The sequence below is a fragment of the Bos grunniens genome, chromosome 13 (assembly GCF_055505025.1).
Source record: "Bos grunniens cultivar Pamir isolate PY7600 chromosome 13, Bosgru_T2T1.0, whole genome shotgun sequence".
In the NCBI taxonomy this organism is placed as follows: domain Eukaryota; kingdom Metazoa; phylum Chordata; class Mammalia; order Artiodactyla; family Bovidae; genus Bos; species Bos grunniens.
This window is the reverse complement of record NC_141177.1, coordinates 277,680-296,212: the sequence shown is the minus strand read 5'-3', so window position 1 is coordinate 296,212 and position 18,533 is coordinate 277,680. Positions and strand designations below refer to the sequence as shown.

At 46.5% G+C, this 18,533-nt stretch overlaps 1 long non-coding RNA gene across 1 annotated transcript in view; it reads right to left on the bottom strand.

The window, feature by feature from the left end:
• Positions 1–2,260: 2,260 nt before the first annotated feature.
• LOC147359938 (uncharacterized) overlaps positions 2,261–18,533 on the bottom strand; it is a 64,197-nt gene continuing 47,924 nt past the window's right edge. Inside the window, exons 2-3 of the long non-coding RNA XR_015138546.1 lie at positions 14,734–14,838; positions 2,261–2,390 (exon numbers count right to left, since the gene is read on the bottom strand). This is a non-coding gene — a long non-coding RNA (uncharacterized LOC147359938). The remainder of the gene's footprint in view (positions 2,391–14,733; positions 14,839–18,533) is intronic.

Here is an 18,533-nt window from a genome sequence, read left to right as displayed (position 1 = left end):
CTAAAACTTTTTATGCTTGCATATTTTACACTTACAGCATACCTTTAGTCTTATTTACAGTTTTGATTAAATCTATACTTCAGTACTTTACATCATGTATAAAAATATCATTTTATGTAAATATTTTTCCGAGAGATCTGTAAAAGTGTCTCATGTAATTGATATGACATTTCAAAATACAGAGTCAGTGTTTCATAATCAGATTCATGTCCTGGGCTAACGATAGAAAGCACCCCAGATTTTTATTTACTAGTCTTTAATTATCTCATTATCCTTAGTTGTGGGTATCTCTGATTTACTCAGACAGGAGATCTGGGGAGTAATATATTTGAAGCTACTGGATAATTTCCATTTATCTTTGCCTAAAACCTTTCTCCTTCTTGGAATAATAAGAGAGAAAATAATAAGAGAGAAAAACCTCTGCTTGTCCTCAGACCACCAGTGGCTACTGATCCTTCTACATGTCGATCTGCAGAGAAAACTCGCTGGGCTGTAAAATTGAAATATGCAGCCAATGTCAGGACTTGCATATTTAAACCCAGACTACTGCAATAAACACAAAGAAACTGAATACTTTGGGCTTAACGTTTCCGGATTCATTGGTAACTGTTGCGGTGGGATTTCGTTGGTAACTGTCGCGGTGGTTCGTGGAGAGCCGCTTGGACACGGTTTGTACCTACTTTGTCCACAGCTGACAAGGAGGAATTGAGTCTTCTGACCACTCACAGTTTGCCTTTCCTCAAACTGCATGTTGTCATCTTTTAAATGCTCTATTACATGGGCAGATAAATAGAAGATAACACCTTTCTATTCTTCAAAGCCACCAAGTTTGTGTAAGTCGTTACAGCAGCATTTGGGAACAATCCGACTGGCCCAGTGGTGGCCAGAGACAGATGATCAGATTCGTGTTTGGAGAGAGTTCTCTAGCAATGCTTGCCATGAAAGCAGAGAAATCTGTTGGGAAACTACTGCAAAGTTCGATTAAGAGACGATGGTATTTTGGAACAGGAAGTTGGTGATGGGTTCACAGTGGGGTTTCTCAACCTTGGTATACTGACGGCTGTGTAAGAATTTCATTCTTGTGCCTGCAGGGAGCTGACCTGTACTCTGCAGGATAAAGTCAGCAGCTTTCTTGGCCTAACCTACTAGATGCTACTAGCACCTCCCCCACAGTATAACCAAAACTGTCCCTAGAAATGGATGACTATTCTCTAGAGGGCAAAACTGTCCTGGTAGTCGAGGATTTCTGAGTTGGAAAAAACTGGACAGAATGCAGGGTTATATAAAGGTATGGGACTAATTGCTTGACATATGTTTTCAAAAATAAATATCAGCATTTTTTGTTATCAAGTTCTATTTTTTTTCAGAAGTTCTAGAATCATTATCCAAGAGGTGATCCGGAGCTTTCGTCCTCTAATCTCTTATTCCTCACTTATTCTTTTTTTTAAATTTTTGCGTATTTACTTTTGGTCGCACTGGTTCTCTGTTGCTACACAGAATTTCTCTAGTGATGGTGAGCAGGGACCACGCTCCGGCGCCCAGGCTTCTCACTGTGGTGGCTCCTCCTGCTGCAGAGAACCGGCTCCAGGCTCACGAGCTTCAGTAGCTGCAGTGCGCGGGCTTGGTTGCCCCCTGGCCTGTGGAATCTTCCCAAACCAGGGACTGAATGTGCATCCCCTGCACTGGCAGGTGGATTCTTAACCACTGGACCATCAGGGAAGTCCCTCATCATTTAGTCTTGCCCTCGGCAACTGGCAAAGACTGCTGTTGTCGTTTCTGCAGCTGCAGGGTGGGTTCACACCCAAGGGCGTGCTTCTCTAGAGCAGTAGCACGGAGGCTCTTAGGAGACCCCGTGAAGAACCCCAGAACACGGCTCCCGGGGAAAAAGAACTTTGCAGGCTCTGATCAAGCATGATCTTCCCCTTGGTTTTTCTTTTTCAAATAGCTTTATTGAGATGTAATTCACACATCATAAAATCCACCCTTTTGAAGCACACAATTCAGTGGTTTTTAGTGTCATCACAAGGCTGTGCATCCGTCACCACTATCCAACTCAGGAACAGTTTTATCTCCTCAAAAAGAAACGTCACTCCCTCACTCCCTCCCTCCGGCCCCTGGAAGCCACGCATCTCCTCTGTCTGTATAGAGTTGCCAGTTCTGGGCATTTTATATAAATGGGAGCAGACAACATGTGGTTTTTTGTGTCTGGCTCCCTTCATTTAGCATAACGTTTTCAAGGTTCATCCATGTTGGCGCTGAATCAGTACTTCCTTTTCACAGCAGAACAGTAATTCCACCGCACAGACCGGCCACACCTCTTGTCCCTTGGTCAGCTGCTGGGTGTGCGGATTGTTTCTGCCTCGCTTTCATTCTTGCTGGTGAGACTGTCCCTGAAACGATTGTGCAGAATGAGCCCCTTCATGGAGCAAACAAACTAAAGCTTTCCAGCCTGATTGGTGTCTGGACTAAAAGAATAATTGATTCTTTTATTAATTTGATATTCATTAAGACCCTAATGTTTCAGGGCTCTGTGTAACACCCTGGGGATGCTACGGTAAACAAAACCAAGACCTTATTGTCAGGGATATTTCATTCTGGTGGGAGGACGCAGGTAATGAACAAACGGGGCAAGACACAGACTCATGTATCCAACCCTCTGTTGGATATTTGCACGCGTAGGCAATTCACTAGGACTGGGTAGACACGAATGGAGAAGCAACAGAACATAGCTGTCTTCCATTCATGTGTCCCCTGGGAGAGTTCAGACACACAGTTGTGACCACACCAGTTCTGACACTGCTTACTCCAAGTCCACTCTACTTTTAAAGCAAAGCGTCTGGTTACCAGTAGATCACAAGGAAGTGGAAATAAGTGGCTTGTTTTCAGCTGCCAAACCGCTCACCTGGAAAGGGCGTATAGTTAGACAAGGCGGCTTCCCAGGTGGCCCGGGGGTAAAGAGTCTTCTACTAAGGCAGGAACTACAAGAGACACGGGTTCGATCTCTGGGTCAGGAAGACCCCTTGGAGAAGGGAATGGCAACCCACTCCAGTAATCTTGCCTGGAGAATCTCATGGACAGAGGAGCCTTGTGGGCTACAATCCCTGGGGTCACAATAGTTGGATACGACTGAGTGCCTGAGCACAACACGTGCTGTAATAAAGTTCTGAGCTGGACTCTTTAGGAGAAGACAGTAGAGCAAAGTCAGAAAGCAGAGGGACTTCGGGGGTGGGGGCACTTTGAACTGGACCCTAAAAGGCACTGGAGTCTGGGGATGGGAGGAAAGGCAGGAGGGAGGCCTCATGGACACAGCACCGCCGCGCCTCGTCACCACCGCTGTGCCTGGACCGGGGTTCCTTCCACCTGGCTCCCTGTCTCGATTAGGTCCCACCCCGTTGTGGCATCTCCAGGGCTTCCAGCTCCCAAAACAAGTTCCTCCTCGACATACTCAGGCTTTGAGACCACACTTGCTCACCCTCCTCTTGTAGAGTGTCCCAGAAGTGAGCCGCCTGGGTGTCTTCGTGTTTGGTCTCAGCCCACCTGGTCCTTTGTGAATGAGAAGCGGGTAGCCCTGCATGTCTCTGAGAAGAGGGGGACCCAAGGTGCCATCCTGACCCAGGCTGCACACCTGGAGGGGCACAATCCTGTACTTGAGAATTGATTAGGAAGCACATTCATCTCTCTCTCTCCTGCGTGCATGCGCTCGCTCTCTCTCTCTCTCTCTCTCTCTCTCTCACTCTCTCTCTCTCCCTCCCTGCACACTCCATTCTCTTCTCTTCGAGTCTTTAGGTTGGCATGCCCTCACACTTTGAGGATGGATTGGCATCCGGTCCCACCACTTCATGGGAAATAGATGGGGAAACAGTGGAAACAGTGTCAGACTTTATTTTTCTGGGCTCCAAAATCACTGCAGATGGTGACTGCAGCCATGAAATTAAAAGACGCTTGCTCCTTGGAAGGAAAGTTATGACCAACCTAGATAGCATATTCAAAAGCAGAGACATTACTTTGCCAACAAAGTTTCCTCTAGTCAAGGCTATGGTTTTTCCTGTGGTCATGTATGGATGTGAGAGTTGGACTGTGAAGAAAGCTGAGTGCTGAAGAATTGATGCTTTTGAACTGTGGTGTTGGAGAAGACTCCTGAGAGTCCCTTGGACTGCAAGGAGATCCAACCAGTCCATTCTGAAGGAGATCAGCCCTGGGATTTCTTTGGAAGGAATGATGCTAAAGCTGAAACTCCAGTACTTTGGTCACCTCATGCGAAGAGTTGACTCATTGGAAAAGACTCTGATGCTGGGAGGGATTGGGGGCAGGAGGAGAAGGGGACGACAGAGGATGAGATGGCTGAATGGCATCACTGACTCGATGGACGTGAGTCTCAGTGAACTCCGGGAGTTGGTGATGGACAGGGAGGCCTGGTGTGCTGTGATTCATGGGGTCACAAGGAGTCGGACACGACTGAGCGACTGATCTGATCTGATCTGATGGCCTTTAAATCAAGTACTGAGGAACCTAAGCGTAATTGAAAGACAGCCTCCCTGTCTTTTGGAACTCGAGATGCAATCATTATTTATAAGATAATGTTTCGATTTTAAGGCTGCACTTAATTTTAATTGATCTATGGACATGAATAAATGAAATATAACAACGAAAGCAGTCTCGGTGTTCCATTCCTGGGCATATTCTCAAATCCTGGGGATTTCGACAAGCAGAGACCGCAGATACAGGCAGCCGCACCGCTGCCCCGCACCCTCCTGCAGCGCTAACGATCGGTAAACACACTCCACCTGTGGGCTGGCGGCCCCGGGATGGGGGGTGAACGGTGATGGAGGGCCCAGGTGTCCTTCAACAACCCCCTCCTCCCCTTTGCCTTAACTCCCTTTTGGGATCCAGGTCCTAGAAATCCATTCACCCGCCAAGGTGCAGTACTGCATCTCCCTCTGGGCGACTCATTGCCCTTCACGCTCTGCAGTGGCCCCCGTGGAGGCCCCAGCGTCTGGCATGAGCCCCCTGGGCTGAGGCACCTCGGCTGTTAGGTGCGTGGTCTCTGGAGATGCACTGCTTGGGTCTGGATCCTGCCTAGCTCCTTCAGCCTTGCAAGCTTGTGCCTGTTGCCAATCTCTGTGCCTCAGTTTCCTGGTCTGTAAAATGGGACAGCATTAGAACACACGTTGCTGTTACATTCCTCTGGGATTGGCCAGAGGTTTGAATGAGAGAAGATAAGGAAGCACAGCGCTCGAATGTCAGCGCTTATTGTCCTTAACCACAGTCCACTTGGGCGGGGAACAGGCCTTTTGAAGACACAACAGACTCTTCTTTTCCCTTTAATACAACCATGCCCTTAGTGTAAACTCCAGAAAGCCACTGAGTCTTCATTACTATTACTACTGGCTATGCCGGGCCTTCGTTGCTGCGTGGCCTTCTCGAGCTGCGGAGGGTGGGGGCTACTCTCTGCTGTGGAGCCAGGGCCCCAGGGCTTGCTGGCCTCCGGAGTTGGGGCTTCCAGGCTCCAGGGCACAGGCTCAGTGGCTGTGGCCCTCGGGCTCCACTGCTCCGCAGCAGATGGGATCTTCCCAGATCAGGGCTCGAACCCGTGTCTCGTGCATCAGCAGGCAAATTCTTTAGCACCGAACCACCTGAGGAGCCCCATGCTGGTGCTGGTAAGTCGCTTCAGTAGTGTCCGACTCTGCTCGACCCCATAGACGGCAGACCCCATAGACAGGCTCCCCTGTCCCTGGGATTCTCCAGGCAAGAACACTGGAGTGGGTTGCCATTTCCTTCTCCAATGCATGAAAGTGAAAAGTGAAAGTGAAGTCGCTCAGTCGTGTCTGACTCTTCTCGACCCCATGGACTGCAGCCCACCAGGCTCCTCCATCCGTGGGATTTTCCAGGCAAGAGTACTGGAGTGGAGTGCCACTGCCTTCTCTGGAGGAGCCCCATAGTAGACTCTTAATCAGATATTCACTGACTCTTTCTTCCATGAGGCTGAAGGGACTATGGAGGTGTTAGAAGCAGGATTTTCAAATATTCTCTAGGAATGTCTCAAGGGGAATGATGAAGATAGAAGTAAATTCTTAGGGAAAAAAGAAAGAAAAAAAGAAAAATCTCCCGGGTTTCCAGAAGTGATCTTTACCAACGTTAGCAAGTTCACCAGTCTTTAAGACAGTCAAGTTTAGAGCACCCATGCAGTACAGGGCAGCCTCTAAATACCGTTCAAATAATGTGTCTTATTTTATTTCAAGTCAACCTGAAGTGAAAAAATATTTTTACACAAAGCATAGCAATTTATGCAGCAACCCCTCCATAATGAGCTGGTTCAATAACACATAATTATATGGAAAGTACTTAAATGCTAACTATGTACTTTTAAAATGTTGCAAAAGTAGGTTCATAATTAAATTATAATTACAAGTAAAAATCGAGACAATGATTATTCCCTGAGAGATCGGCACATTTTTATTTCCAGGGTTGAGTGCAGCTTCTCTCATACTCTGATTCATTTCTTTTGTTGGTAGCTCCACTCTGATCCAACTCGTTTCGCATGATGGATTTTAAATTTAAAATTAACTGAAATTATCTTGCAGATTACTAATTACCACATACAATGATTTCAATAGAATACCTGGGTTGCCATTAAAAAGTAGTTTGCGAGCATATAAGTTTGAAATTGTGAAAGATTTATACTGAGATGAGGGAGATTGTTGGCAGATCATTGAATAGGAACTGAATTATTGACAGATCTTGGAAGTTTTCAAACAAGCTCTGAACTGCTTGTGGGGACGGGTTATACAGCTGTCAATGTGGCAAAGCTATAAAACCTTTCCAGAATTTTCTGTCACTCAGAGTTGGTCCTTTTGCAAGTAAAGAAACATATCTGAATTAACCACAGGAAAGAGAATGGTTGACTCATTCATTCAACAAAGCTGAAGCACAGCTTCACCGCAAGCCTGGCAGGACGCACAGTCCGAGGCACTGTCCCAGGGTCTAACTTCTTCTCTCACCAGCCTCCAGCCCGGCTGTCCTCTCTGTTTCTTTTCTCCCAGCCAGGTGTCCTCCACGTGGTGGAGCGTGGCTGCCGCAGCTTGAGACCCCTGGGCTCAGAGCTGAGGTTGCCGGGGAAGATCAGCAGTCCTTTCCAAGAACGCCGGCAAGTCTCGGGTCTGAATCTTGTGGATTCAAAGGATGCCGATCTCTGTGGTACCCAGGCGACTGCTGTACTCCGGCTGAATCTGGGTTCCATGCCCTCCTGGGGAGGATGGAGACACGCACATATACAGGGGCTGAGAGTCTCGAAGGAAAAGGCGACTCCTGCTTCCAGAAGAAATGGGAAGAGATACCTGAAGGCCAAAAGCTCTGGATGAGCAACCAAGTGATCAGACTTGGTCCCCATCTCTCTTCCCCTGCCTCTTAATTAAATTAATTTCCATCTCTGCTCAGTCAGTCCTTACCCCAGAATGAATCTGTCTGTCATTCAGTTGAATCCACGCATTTTGGCCAACATATGCTTTAAAGGGGGCACCCTGGTGGCTCAGGGGTAAAGAACTGGTCTGCCAATGCAGGCGACGTGGGCTTGATCCCTGATCTGGGACGATCCCACATGCTGTGGAGCAACCAAGTCACTGCACCCCAACTACTGAGCCCGAGCTCCAGGGTCCGGGAGCCGCAGCTTCTGAGTCCACACGCTGGAAGCTGGAGCTCTGCAGCTAGAGGAGCCTCTGCAGTGAGACGTGGGCACCTCGACCCTGATGGGCCTCTTCGCATCCCACTTGTGGGCCTTGCAACTGCAGTGCGGAGTAGGTATTAGTGCCCTAGTTTACAGACGAGGCACCAAGAACTCAGAGAGATTAAGAAGTCATCCAGCATCCCCGAGCAGGACCCTCGCTGAGCCACGGCATCGTTTATCCAGTTAGCATCCTCCGTGGCCTCGGCTTCTGGGAGAGCCACCAGCTGTCCTGGTTTGCCTGGGACAGAGGTTCCCTGCACGTGGCACTTCCAGTGCTCAAACCGAGACCTGGGACAAAGCTGGTCGTTCTGTTTACTCTTAGCTACTTGAGGCCTAAGGTCTCTCGGTTAATTAAGAGCAGTCTTAAAGTTCTGGCTTACATTTATCAACTCCTACAGCCTTTACCTAAATAATCAGCCCATAGCTTTACAGCTGATGGTTAGTTTGTAATTATAAAAACAAGGTCTCTGAATATGGATGACATCCCGTATATGGGGAATGTGAAAAGAAATGATACAAGGGAGCTTACTTACAAAACAGAAGGGGACGCACAGACTGGAGGATGAACTATGGTTGGCGGGGGGAGGGATAGTTAGGGAGTTTGGGGAGGTCATGTGCACACTGCTGTATTTAAAATGGATAACCAACAAGGACCTACCATACAGCACGGAGGACGCTGCTCAGTGTCACGTGGCAGCCCGGGGGGGGGGGGTGGGGGGGGCGGGGGCGGGGAAGAGCGCACACGTGTGTCTGTGTGGCTGAGTCCCCTCCTGTTCGCCTGAAACTACCACAGCATTGTTAATCGCTGCACTCCAAAACCAAATAAAAAGTTTAGAGTTTGAAAAATAATAAAAATACCTGCAAAAAACAACAAAAACAATGGGGCTCTGAAACCTGAGCTCTTCAGCACCACTGGAACTAGGCACCGAATCTCTCGTTCTGGAGAAGAACTCTGACGGGGAAGTTTTCCCAAGTTTTCACTTTGGAGTTAAAAGGATTTTGATATTTCTTTTCATAAGAAGGATTAAATACTTTTGTGTGATTCTAAACCTCCCTTCTTTAGAGACAATGTCCTGACACTCGCCTACATTCTCAAAAGATATCAACTACTGCAAATACAGGCTTGCCATAATAAATTATCCAACTCCAGTGTAATTAGACTAAAGCAGGTACTAAGTCACCCTCAACTGCTTCTCTGCATCCTGATGCCGTACGGAGCTACTCTGAAGCAACGTTACTTATGATGATTAACCAATCTGTTCACTTGTTTCCACTTTTATTCTAATTACTATGCACTCACTACAAGCCTTAGCCCAAAGAGCAAACGACAGTATTAATGAGCAGATAATCCCTACAATTTAGGGGCAATTGTACAAACAAATCGGAATGTCTGCTAAATTTCTGCTAATGTTCAAACACACTTCATCAGACTTATCAGAACAGCAAATCAAGTTACCACTTAAAAAGTAGTTCAGTTCAAACAGCCCTACTGATCAGAATATTCATTCCCTTTGAAGAGTAACACTCAGTGAAATAGCTTTTAATCACTTCTAGGATACTCTAACCTCAGGGGGTTCTGGTCAAGAGATGTCTTTATTATGCATCCATAAGATCACTGAGCTTCCCCATTGAATCTGAAATCCATTTCCTGCAGGAGGCCTGTCTGAAGATCAAACGCCAGGTAACATCTTCAGCCAGGAACAACTGGCAGCGGTGCTTCTGTCAGGCTTGTCTGAAGGGATGTCCAGTCTTTATTAGGGTCCTCCTGGGTGGTTCAGACAGTAAAGAATCTGCCTGCTAAGGCCGGAGACCTGGGTTCAATCCCTGGGTTGGGAAGACCCCCTGGAGAAGGGAACGGCTACCCACTCCAGTATTCTTGCCTGGGAAATCCCATGGACAGAGGAGCCCTGTGGGCTATTGTCCACGGAGTCACAGAGAGTCAGACACAACTGAGCAACTAACACTTTCATTTTCAGTCTTTATTAAAATCACTTGGGTATTTTGGGGGGGGAGGGCCTTCTAAGTGCTCAGAATCCTCTAAGCATGAGAGACCCACTGGTCAAGATCATGACAAGGAACCAGACCCAACCAACAGGTTCATGAGCAGATGTACTAAATAGGTTTATAAAATAATTACAGGGATACTTATTAAACATTTAATTAAGAAAATATGAAAATAAAAAGCTACATGCCAAACACTGAGCCAAGTAGTGTTAATGAAAAAGAATAATCAATAGTCAGCCTAAGAAAGAAATGAAAATTGTACTCCAGTCAACCTGAGCATTATAACTGGGAGACAGTCTTGCAGAAAGCTCCGAGTTCCACCTGTTAGAGGTCATAGTTGTATATAGGTTTTGAGACAAAGTTTCTTTATTAAGTGATGTGCTGACAATTTACACAACACAGATCTACACTGGCAAGTTGAACAGGGGGTCAGGGTCTTCATGACCCCTTACAAGAGTAAGAAGGAAGGTATCTTCTAAGAAGTTGTGGCCCTTTATGAGATTAAGAAGGAATATTATCTCCTAAGGAGGGCTGATGAGTGCAGGTGCACTAACCCTGCTCCAAATGGGCAGAGAAAAATTTTATGATTAATTTTTTTCTTGCCATAAAATATGAGTTTTATTCCATCGGTAGTTTACCTGCATGTTCTCATTCAATTCTCAGATCAACAGAGGAGATTAGTATTATTATTATCCCTACATAACAATGGGGATAAGATCCTGGGTCAGAAAACCACAGTGTGTGTCCTGAATCAGGCCACCATCTACGTTTTTGAATAAAACTTTATGGTAACACAGCCATGCCCAGTCGCATCAGATCAGATCAGTCGCTCAGTCGTGTCCGACCCTTTGCGACCCCATGAATCACAGCACGCCAGGCTTCCCTGTCCATCACCAACTCCCGGAGTTCACTGAGACTCACGTCCATCGAGTCAGTGATGCCATCCAGCCATCTCATCCTCTGTCATCCCCTTCTCCTCCTGCCCCCAATCCCTCCCAGCATCAGAGTCTTTTCCAATGAGTCAACTCTTCACATGAGGTGGCCAAGCATCATTAGCTTTAGCATCATTCCTTCCAAAGAAATCCCAGGGCTGATCTCCTTCAGAATGGACTGGTTGGATCTCCTTGCAGTCCAAGGGACTCTCAAGAGTCTTCTCCAACACCACAGTTCAAAAGCATCAATTCTTCAGTGCTCAGCCTCCTTCACAGTCCAACTCTCACATCCATACATGACCACTGGAGAAACCATAGCCTTGACTAGACGAACCTTTGTGGGCAAAGTAATGTCTCTGCTTTTGAATATGCTATCTAGGTTGGTCATAACTTTCCTTCCAAGGAGTAAGTGTCTTTTAATTTCATGGCTGCAGTCACCATCTGCAGTGATTTTTTAGCCCCAAAAAATAAAGTCTGACACTGTTTCCACTGTTTCCCCATCTATTTCCCATGAAGTGGTGGGACTGGATGCCATGATCTTCGTTTTCTGAATGTTGAGCTTTAAGCCAACTTTTCACTCTCCTCTTTCACTTTTATCAAGAGGCTTTTTAGTTCCTCTTCACTTTCTGCCATAAGGGTGGTGTCATCTGCATATCTGAGGTTATTGATATTTCTCCCAGAAATCTTGATTCCAGCTTGTGTTTCTTCCAGTCCAGGCTGACAGCAGGGTTGAATAGTTGAGATAGGGACCATCTCGCTCACAGAGTCTGAACTATTTACCAGATAGCCCTTTACAAGAAGGCTTTCTAGCCCCAACACAGGAGGCCCAGAAGAGAAGACATACATGGATAATTACAAACTGGTTCCAGTTCTATAGAGGAAAAGAGACATTATGAGAACTTATTCAGATATCAGTAATATAGTTTGTTTAATGCAGAGAGCTGTGTCTTTGAGGCCAGTGAGGGCATCTCTCAAAAGGGAGACTTGAGTCTTTCAGAAAATGCTTCTTTTCCAGCTTCCTCTCCCACTGCCCCAGGGAAGCTTCACCCACACAAGTCCGTCTGAGCCCCTGCGCCTTTCCTCACTGCTTGCCATGAGTTCTTACCGAACTCCAGGGCTGATGACCTGGTGATTTGCTTTCCGACTTCTCTTTCCTCTCTTGGCTTCTCCAGCTTGGTATCTTTTCTGCTATTGATTCAGAATCTCAGTTCAGCAGGACCCTGACTCCAGTTCCAGTCTCTGCATAAGGCTTTGGTCTCAACCTAAGAACACACTCGTTCCTAGCTTGGTCTCCCCTCCCCAGACTGGCGCCGATCTCTCAGACGGCCCCCTCTCCATGAAGAGCACTAACCTCCATCAGTCACATGGATGCAATCTTAAATCTTTAAAAGAAGTTTAAATTTCATAGGTAATGTATGAGTTCATTCTGCTCATGAAAGTTCAAACATTGCGGATGAAGCTGAACCACTTTCAGGACCGTTCCTTCACCCATTCCTCAACGAGAGAGCAGCACCCAGCAGAGTGCAAGAGACATCAGAGTCCGGAACACAGAGCGCTGGTCGTCGACAGGCAGGCGCATTCTTTCAGAGACTGCTGATGAGACAGGAGGGCGTCCTGACAGTTTCCATTAAAATTTACAGATTCTATGTCTCAGCAAAACCACTACTTGAGATTTAACCTAAAAAATACTCGAAGGGGCATGCACATGGAGGAGCACTGCGGTGTTTGTGGCAGTTACAGTAAACAACTTCCATACAATTTTAAAAGGTGGCATAAATTAATGGCATTTGCAAGATATAAGCCATATTGCTATTGATCCCTATTTCCCAAACCTTTTCTTGATCATTATTCTTTTCACCAAAATCATCCATATTCAAGGATGAGGCAAATGCATTAAGTGAGGTAGGATAAGGATCCAGAGGAGATAAGCAGAGAATCCTGAAATATTTCTCTTGCCCAGCAGGGCTGTGCAGGGCAGAGACCAGAGGCTCAAAGGCATCATGCTGAACAGTAACAGAGGACGTGGCTTGAAAGCTAGGTTGAGGAAGAATCAAAAATTTACATGAAGGTGTTTGTATATTGTTTATTAGCAAGATGAAGTTGCTAAAGACTTATGAATCAGGCTGTGCTATAAATCCTGGGCTTCAAGAAGATTAATCTGGCACAATGGTGAGGAGAGAGACAAAGACCATTCGGAAGTTCTCTATTAAAACAGCCCGAGCGTGACGTGATAAGGCTTAAGCTTGCTGGCAGAAAGAAAGAAAGTCTGAGCTCGAGATTGCTAAGAGAACCCCTCTGCTCCCCACTCTGCATTCCTATCACAAGTCTGTAGTGTTCCTTCAGGGTACACCGAGCCCTCCCTCCGTCTTTTGGAGTGGATCCATCCTGCATCCCTTCCACTCTGTTCAAACTTGGCTGCACTCAACGTGAAGCTGCTGAGCAATGAAATATGATGACGCCTGAGAAGAGTCTCAGCAGCTGCAGAGCCCAAGTAAGCTAGTGATTCAGAGCAGGGGCACTAAGGTCAATTACTTAATAACTTACTACAGTGAACGCATGCATAGACATTTTGATTTTTACTAATTGTAGAGTTACACAAAATAAACAGCACTTGGCTTCACATCCCTGCGTGGAAACCTGTCAAGGGGAAGCTTTCCTGTGATTTAAAGCTCCTGGCTTTACCCTTGAGCGCAGGTCACTTGCTGAGAAGTTGAAGAGACCGATAGTAACGCACTGGTTTAGTAAGATTTCCTGATATGACTGTGTGTTGGCCTGTGCTGTGCGCCGTTCAGGAACACCGGGCTCTACCAAAGCTAAGGGATTTGAACAGAGGCTGTTAGCATGGTCACCCTCTGTTTTGGGGCAAGGAACAGTGTAGGAGTGGAGAAAAGGGGTGGAATGGTAACGCTAAAATGTGGACAGTTAAACCACTAAAAATGCAATCCAATCAAGACTTGAAACCCAGCTTCTCCAACTGCTAGCTGAGTGGCCTTGAACAAGTGAATTATCCACTCAAAACATCTGTGTCTTCATCTAACCAAGGACCACTCTACAGAATTATTGTGCAAACTAAATGTGATACTCACGTGAGGCATCTGAGAGTTTTGCAAGTCCAAGACCCGTTCCCACGCCTCCTGATCTTCTCTCAGGCCTTCCCCCTCTCAGTCCAAGCGATTAGACTGGGTCCTGACTACCCGTCTCCGACTTCAAGGACAGACGCTTGACCTTGGTCTGGCTAATCGAAATAACCCATCTCTTGACAACAGTCAACCAGTTTAAGGATGGACACATTACCTGATGCAGAGAAATCAGGTCAAATAAGGCTCAACTCCAGTTATTTTACTTTTCAGGAAATGAGGGATGCTCACCAGTTTAAGTTACTAAAAGAACAGGACATCAACTCAGAACACGCGGCAGCCATGTCTCTACCCCAAGAAGCAAACCTAATGAAGAAGAAGGCAGCCAGAGGCACACACACCCAAACGCTCCAGGGAGGAAGACGGGCCTGATGACACTGCTGAAGCCCCTTGACCCAGTCATGCCTGAAGCTGAACTATCCTGGAACGATTTATTTTATGAGCCAATAAGTTCTCTTTTTGCTCTTGAAAAGTTTAGGCAAGTCTTTTGGATCTTGCAACCTAGAGTTGTAGTACCTTAAGTAAAGCTTTAATATACTTTGTGATGTGCAGAAGGCACTTAAAAGCTACTCATTATGTTGGAAGTCTCCACACACATCTCTCTTCTCAAGCCATGTTTCTTTTCCAGATCACCAGAAATTCATGGAAAGGGGGGGTCCATTTCCTAGTTTCTGTCCAAAATTTTAAAAAATAGTTTCTGATTTAGATCTCTTCGAACAAACAGAAAGGTCCAGAGATGTTTAAAGCAGTAGCAGTTCTGAGCAGGTTTAGGGCTGAGGGATAAAAAGAAACAAAGCATTTTGGCCTTTGGTCAGATACCTGGAGACCTGGAGGCCACTCTATCCTTAATAGTTACTGGTAGACAACCTAATCCCCTTGAGGTCAGGGACTGTTTTTCATGCCATCACAGGATAACGTTTTGTATATTTGGTATTCTTACCTTTTGAAGCTCATTCATGATGTTGGATCCATGATAACCACAGCTCACATGCCATCTGATCAGGGAATTATTCGGAGCTCTGCTTTCCAGGTAAGGAAGCGGGAGCTGTAAGACATGACGTGACACAAGAAGGTGCCGTGGCCCGTCCTCCGGGAAACAGCAGGGATCTGAAATCAGGACCTAGGGAGTATGCCCCCGAGGCCCTTCCTCTCCATAACTTTAAGCAGTTGTCTCAGACCATCATGGAGGTTCAGCGGGTCAGCTCTGATACCTGGCTTCAAGTACTGTTCACTGTGCCCCTTGAGACAGCTGTTTACCTGAGAATTCTCCTCTCCCTCAACCCTGACATAAACTTGACTACAGACCGCATTTCCCTAACGACTGGAGGTTTAGGCGAGACAGTGGGCACACCTGACACACCACCTCCAGCCCAGAACAAAGGCAGAGTCTGGCAAACGCTGAGTCTGAACAGGCACGGATCACACTCCTCCCGGGAACAGCCTTGCTGGGAAGTTCTTCCTGGAAGACTTGTGCAGACCACAAGGCATGTCAAGGATGCTCCCGGCAGCCTGTCTGTATGAACAGGGTCAGATACAGTCTGAAGATCTGCCAGTAGACAGGCGTGGCAGAGGAAAGTGCATCCCACAACACAGAATTCTACTTAACAATTTTAAAAATGCCACGCAACTCATTATGCCCTGACACAGCAAGGAACATAAGATATACTTGGGGCAGAAAAAAAAAATGTGACAATGATATGTGTAAAAGAATAAGCCAGGGGAAGTTCCCTGGTGCTCCTGTGGTTGAGAGTTCACGTTCCAATGCAGGGGCACAGGTTCGACCCCTGGTTGGGGGCTAAGATCCCTCGTGGCCAAAATAACGAACACAGTAGCCCTACTGTAACAAATTCAACAAGGCCTTTGAAAATGGTCCACATTAAAAGTAAAAGTGTCTAAAAAAAAAGAAGAAACCAGTATATATTTCCAAAGATACATGTGTCTCCTTCCAAAGAAGACACATGGGAACGCTCTTGAAAAAAAGGCCAAAGGGCACATGAAACCCACAGGTCAAGTGCTGAATTGAGTGCAGAGGTCAGGAAAGAAACTAGCCATATCTATGACGTTTTCATTTCTAACAATGAAAAGCTGGTCATGAATTACTGATGTGATTACAAATTAACAGTAAGGAAACACTGAAGGCAATCGAGAGTAACCTGCTTGATCTGCTCGGTGCTAAAATAAACGGGAATAAACCGGGAAAAGAATCTTCACCCACTTCCGGAAGTATAACAAAAGGGCGATAAACAAGCTGATTGAATTTCTCCTTTCTCCCCCCCATCCCTGTAAAACTTTTACCTATTTATTTATTTTGCTTTTAACTAGCCGTGTCCCATATACACAGCGCAATTATCTTCCTTCATGTCATCACTCAGTTGAATGATCTTGCCACATGAAAAACAAGTTTGGCACAATCGTTGCATATTGCTGGGAAATTATCATCAACTTTCTTTTCTCTTCAAAAAAATTTTTCACAATGACACTGATGAGTTCCGTTGTTTTTTTATCCAATACCTTAACCCAGTTTCAATCCGTAGTCTGCATCAGGTCCTTGAAATGTGATATTAATGGTGGAAATAGCCTTAGGATTTGGAGCACTGCATCCAAAATATGGTTTTGCTGGACTCACCCCACATGGATAGCTGCAGGCTCCTCCATCGCCCCAGCCTCCTCCATCACCCCAGCCCACATGGCAGCTCATCCTGTCCCCTTGGCTGACTTCTGCCCATTCTCATGGCTTTCAGATACCACCTCTTGGCAACACAAATTCATTTCTTTAGTCTAGATCTCTTTTTTCTGAGCTCTAGAATCAGAAAACCAACATCCCCTTCAACATCTTTCCTTTGTCGACTCATCTGCACCTTCAACTTAACATGTCCAAAATGAAGACCGATGTCTCTCCTAAATCTTCTTAGTGAGTGACCCCACCCTTCAGAAGGCAGCAAGGTGGGCTTCAACCCAGCTCCTCCTTGTCCCCTCCACATCATCCTTCACTGACCTATTGGTGTGACCTCCAAAGTTTCTCCCCAGTCCACCCATTTCCCTTCATCCGCACCATCACCATATAGGAGCCACGACCCCCTCTCACCTGGTCCAGGGCAGAGCCTTCCTCACCTGCCCCCCATCTCATCCTCACTCTTCTATTTTTCACAGTGTCATTCTCTTGCTTTTAGTCCTCCACGGCCTTCCACTACCCTTAGATCAAAACCCCAACTCCTCACATGTTAGCAGGGCCAGAACCTGTGTGTGTGTGTGTGCTGAGTCGCTTCAGTCGTGTTCGACTCTGTGTGACCCCGTGGACTGTAGACCCCAGGCCCCTCTGTCCGTGGGGCTCCCCAGGCAGGAACACTGGAGTGGGCTGCCACTGAAGTGGACCTTCCCGACCCAGGGACCGAACCTGTGTCTCCTGCACAGCAGGCAGGTTCTCTACCAGGAGGGCCACCTGGGAAGCGCAGCTGGAGCCTGTGTAGCTCCGACCTTACATACGCTCCTGCCCCGCAGTCAGCTAGGGACCTCTAGAGTCTCCCAGAAAATAACCTCTTTCCCTCCCATTTCCTTTTCTGCATTTTTGCATCTGTGACTCCTTCTTCTTTTCGGGTCTTGGTTTCAGTATCCCCTCCACGCAGAACCTTCCTTGACCACCTCTCCAGACTGCTGGAGCAACAACCTTTCTTCCCTCATAGCACAATCCCAAGCTTTAACTGCACCACCCACGTGTTTACTTGCCGTTACCCACCTCTTCCATGAGGGCAGGAATCGTCTCTAGCTTGTTTACAGTTGTAGACCCACCGCCAACCTCAAGGTCTGACACACAGTTGAGACACAAAACCTTTTTGTAGAATAAATCAATCAGAAACACACTTATGGAATCCTGTGCTACGTGTCCAGCACTTTGAGTTCACGGGAAGACGGAGTACTTTATTAGAAACATGGGATTAAATGCCATAATCTTTGCCATTAAGGATGGTGCATTCCATTTGAAGAGACAGAATCTGTGGAATGTAAAGATTCAATTTAAGTATTGAATCGTATGCTTTTGATCATGCTGAGTTGACGAAAGAACTTCCAGTGGGACAGGCCAAACAAATGGTTTGCTTATAGATGAAAGGGGTAAAGTTACAGAAGTTGGAGACATGAGACCTGACAAGGTCTGGAACATCCCGAAACAGCCCTATGGAGGATAATGGATGCATAACCTAAGAAGGGTCAGAATCAGGTAAAACTACTCAAAACTACCCGGAACGGTGGCCTCTGGTCCTGAAGTAACGCAAAAATTAAAGAGCCCATTTGTTGTCAAATAGGAGGACGTTTTATTATCTCTCTACTACCACCTGTACCAAGGAGTTCTGGCAATTTCCCAGGTCAGCCCAGAATTGGAATGAGATGGGGAAGGGGGATATGGGAGGGAAACTTTCCTGAGAAACAGGCTGGTACCGTCTCTGCCCTTGTCCACAGGGCCTTCCTCTCCCGCCTTGTCCTGACAGCTCTAGTCATTTTTGGACCGTTATCATTTTCCATAGTCAGTGACAAACCAGGACTTTGCAAGACAGCTGGTGCCCACACTAAACCTCAGAGGTCTTACTAGCTCGGGGCAAACAGATGCTCCTCACTGTTCCTACCTAGCTCACCTAGGGCTGTAACTGGTCCAGGTCCTGGGCATATTTGCTTAACAGATGTATCCTAATTTAAATGAACTTGGAAGGGATGGGGGAAAATAAATAAGAAATGCAAATTTTTAGCTAC